Source organism: Castor canadensis, chromosome 9 (assembly GCF_047511655.1).
Source record: "Castor canadensis chromosome 9, mCasCan1.hap1v2, whole genome shotgun sequence".
NCBI classification, from domain to species: domain Eukaryota; kingdom Metazoa; phylum Chordata; class Mammalia; order Rodentia; family Castoridae; genus Castor; species Castor canadensis.
In genome coordinates this window covers 113,370,184-113,375,076 of record NC_133394.1, presented here as the reverse complement: position 1 = coordinate 113,375,076, position 4,893 = coordinate 113,370,184, and positions in this window count along the sequence as shown.

The following is a 4,893-nucleotide window of genomic DNA, read 5'->3' as shown; positions in this document are numbered from 1 at the left end:
GAGATGTGGGGTTTGTTTTGTTTTGTATTTTGGTGGTACTAGGGTTTGAACTCAGGGTTTCTCTCTTGCTGGGCAGGTGCTGTGCTGCTTTAGCCACGCCTCCAGCCCTTTTTGCTCTGATTATTCTGGAGATAGTGTCTCATTTTGCCCAGGCAGGACTGGACCCATGATCCTCCTATTTTAGATTGCTGGCTATTGCTGGAATGATAGGCGTATGCCACCAGGCCCGGCTTCTTTCTGTTGAGATGGGGTCTCACAAACTGTTTTGCCCCACACTGTCCTGAAACTGCAATCGTCCCCATCTCAGCCTCCTGTGTAGCTTCAGATGACAGGTGCACCACAACTCACCCAGCTATTGGTTGAGATGAAGTCTGGCTTTTTGCCTGGACTGGTTCGAACTGTGATCCTTCCAATCTCAACCTACCTACCAAGTAGCTAGGATTACAGGTGTGAGCCACGAGCACCCAGAATGACTTCATTCTTTACCATTGTCCCTACTTGCAGAGAGGGAGCGCCCTGTTGGACAGTCTCCCTGAGGAACATGTAATAATTACACACAGCTGAGCTGACATTTCCCTCTGCTGTGCCTACAAAGGAGGGATTTGCTGAGACCATTAATAGAGCCACTGAAAGGAGAGGATCTACGTCAAGGACACATTTTCTTCCAGCATTTTCCCAGCACGTTATGTGTGATGATATGTATTAAATTAGAAATCAGCCTTGGCCAGTCATCAGAACAAATTATGGCTTACCACCTACTGGGAAATGCTTAGCTATTAAAAAACAGAATTTAATTTAATTACACAATGCAGATTTTTAAAGATACTTTTATTAAAATTTTATTAAGCCATCTGACTTTCTAATTTATCTGGTAAAGTTTCACCAAATTTGCTGAATTGCCTGGGATTGATTTACCCTTTTGTTTAGCCTTGAAGATGGGAAAGAAAGTTTACAAATTCTTCTGATAGCATCAGTTTAAGCAGAACTATAATGAACTCAAAGTAAATCCATTTACTAATACAAAAATTAATCATAGCCCCTATTCAATGATGAAGCATTGGTTAGTAAAATAATCTGGTTTGGAAAGTCCAGTGAAAGGTATCAAGGGGGCATGAAATGTTGAGCCAAAAGTAGTACAGACATTTCCAAACTCGAGTTCTCTTTTTTGTACTGACACAACTGATGTCTACAGAGATGCAGTTTTCCCCTGAGTTCACAATGTGTAGTTGAAGCGTCACTACAGGTACACCTTCTCTTGTCTGCCATCCTGAAACCTCAGTGCTTTCATTTTGTGTGTGTGTGGTGGGGGGTGGTACTGGGCTTTGAACTCAGGGCCTCATGCTTGCTGGGCAGGCGCTCTACCACTTGAGCCACTGTCAGCCTCAAGTCCTTTCAAATGTCAATGTTGTTTGCTTTTGAAATTTAGTGCCCAAACTTACTGAAAGCAAAGCATGGCCCACACGAGGCTTTGCATTCACTGAACGTGGATACTGAAGACATGCTAAGGTGTTTGAGTATACACTGTTCCCCAGGACCTCTGTGGAGCCAAATACACACCAGGTACCCTTCCACAATTTGAAGACTTCTAGATCACAAGACACACCTGGTGTCAAGGGTTTGCGGTAAAGTATTATGAGTCCCTAACAACTGCCACTAATTACTGACCATTTGGACACATTCCACTCTGGCGCCACCTCCCATCTTCCCACTTCTTCCGGTGCCCCAGTTCCTCCAATCCTTTTACATGGTGGGGTGGGGGGACTCCTCCCTTGGTCCTTCCCCCTTTTCACTTGAGGCCTCATCTTCTCTCCTTACCTGGCTTATGGTTTCTTGGTCAGTTATTACGTAATTGCTCCCTTTGGGACCCTTCCAAGGCCTCACTCTTCTCTCACATTGTCACACTTGCTTAGCAAAACCACAGCGCTCGGGAAACCCAGTTCTGCCTGTTCTGGAAAGACTGATACATCTGGTGAAGACATTGACTTGCTGACTTGTCTTGTTTTGGTGCCTCACGGAGAACCTTTAAGTGGACACTTAATGCTGCCTGGCAGCAGAGCACACGTTGAATACCCCTCGTCCCAAATGCTTGGGACCAGAAATATTTCAGGCTTTGGAGTTTTTTGGATTTGAGAATATCTGCATATACTTCACTGGTTGAGCACCCCTAACCTGGGAACCCCAAATCTCAAATGTTCTGAAATCCAAAACTTTTGGGGTGTCATGTGAGTTATTCAAAAGATTTTGGGTTTCAGAGCATTTCAGATTTGGGGTTTTCAGGTTAGGGGTACTGTATGTTCTCCTTCCCCATTTACTGTTTTTAAAAAATTTTTATTGTTTTATTATTCATATGTGCATACAATGCTTGGGTCATTTGTCCCCCCTGCCCCCACCCCCTCCCTTACCACCCACTCCTCCCCCTCCCTCTCCCTCACCCCCTCAATACCCGGCAGAAACTATTTTGCCCTTATTTCTAATTTTGTTGAAGAGAGAGTATAAGCCATAGTAGGAAGGAACAAGTGTTTTTGCTGGTTGAGATAAGGATAGCTATACAGGGCATTGACTCACATTGATTTCCTGTGCATGTGAGTTACCTTCTAGGTTAATTCTTTTTGATCTCACCTTTTCTCTAGTTCCTGGTCCCCTTTTCCTATTGGCCTCAGTTGCTTTTAAGGTATCTGCTTTAGTTTCTCTGCGTTGAGGGCAACAAATGCTAGCTAATTTTCTATCCTCACCCCTCCCTTGTGTGCTCTCGCTTTTATCATGTGCTCAAAGTCCAATCCCCTTGTGTTTGCCCTTGATCCCATTCACTTTTATCCATCCTCGTAGAGAACAAGTTCATCCTTCCTTCTCACTGCTCAGACTCCTTTTGCCCCCAGCCCCTTTCTTCTCACCTTACAACTTTGCTACCTGGTCTCTAAAAAGTTTGAGAGAAGCAGAAGAAAACTTGCAGATTCCCACAGCCTCATCTACCCACTGATCTCCTCCCACCCCCCGCCTTCCACCTGGTCCACGTTAGAGTGCCTGGTTGCCCCTCTCAGCTGCTCAAGCCATTCCTCCTGCAATCTGTTCTCCTCTTACCTGCATCACATCACTCAACAGGATCACTCACATAGTTGGATAGCTGGATGTCAGCACACAAACCTGCTATTATCTCCCTCACAGCCACCTACCCACACCACTGGTCTTTAGAACTTCAAGCCAGACAGACTGCCCTGTTTCACTCCACGCCCTGCCAAATGCTCTCAAGGTCCTTCATAGTCTGACCGCAGTTACTTCTTCCCCTCCAATCCACACTGGCTTCTTTGATCTTTGCTCTCAAACATACCTGGCACCCTCCTGCCTTTGACCTCTGGACTGTCTGCTCCCTTTGCCTTGAACATTCTTCTCTATCTCTAACAAGGGTAGCTCCCTCACCTCCTTCAAATCTTTGCTCAAGCCTCACCTTCTCACGATGCCTACCCTGTTCCCCATATAACATTGCAACACTATTCACCTCCCATGGCCTCCAACTCTGCAACTCTTAAGCTGCACTACTGTTTTTGTTGTGCTTTTGTTTTTGCAGTCTTGGAGATCAGAGTCAGGGCCTTGTCCATGGGCACGCACTCTACCACTGAGCTACATCACAGCCCTGTGCTACACACATCCTCTAGCATACTATGTAATTTGTTTCATTATATTTATGGTTTTTTGTTTCTTGTCCCCTTGCTGTCACTGGATGTTAAGTGTCACAAAGCCAAGGCTCTTTCTTCTGTTCACTGATAATGCTCCCAAACACCTAAACAGCGTGTGGTACATAGCAGGAATTGCAACATGGTGGATGAAATATTTTACTTCATGAAAACATGTGTGTTAGGTTTCATGTTATTCTTACTTTATATAGGAAGAAACTGAGGCTGAGAAATTTTTTAAATGTGCCTGCTGTCAAGTCACAAGAAAGGCAGGCAGCCAGGAACGCATCTGCCAGTGGTCATTCTATGCCACCTCCCTAATGTGCCTGCTAGGTTTGGAACATATTATTTATACCATAAATAAGCTACCATTCAGTGTCGGTGGCTTGTTATATCCACTTAGAGTACAGGAGAACTTGGTAGTTTTGATCTAAGATTAAATGTTACTCAATTTACTTACTTCGAAACTTACTCCAGATCAAATCAAGCCCATCTACACCCAATCAAAGGGTAGGTTTTCATTCATTTATCCATTCATTCCTTTATTGAGCACAAATGGGCTGAGGCTGGCCTGTGGATTTTTGATTTGGATGCAGTCAGTCAGTCAGTAAGCCAAATTTCCCAGCTTAAACCACCATGAAGGAAAAAATGCCTACATCATTTTTGGATTCAAGTGCACAGATAAAAGACAGTCTGTTTAAGTCCATCAGAACTAATGAATGCCACTCTCCCAGCTTAGGAGCACTGTTCCAGGGTCCCCACAGAAGTTCCAACAGAAGTACGTGTGGGTTACAGTGGCTGATAGCTTGCTAATTCTGAATAGCTCCGTGCAGGAATCTGGAAGGAATGTGTGTCATTAGTGCTCAGTATGAATCTCGTTTGGCTTCAGGGACCATTTTAATTAAATTAATTATCTCTAGAAAAAACACTCAGAGCTGTTTAGGCCTAAACAATAAGGCCTTTGTTCTCATTCCTAATAGGGGTCACTTTGTTCAGAGTTCTCTTGGGGAGGTGAGGACAATGCCACCACCAGATATTTAAGGAGAGCCTCTCCCTTGTGCTGGACCCCATGGTCTTTCACTCTGTCCTGCACACAGTGGAGGGGCTTTCACAGAGGGCTGAAGAGCTACGCAGTAAAGCCCCAAATCTAGAAACACCCTCCACTGCGTTACTCATTCCCCTCCCTGTCTGTCTTACACTCTGTGTGGACTGAGACTGCTGGCTT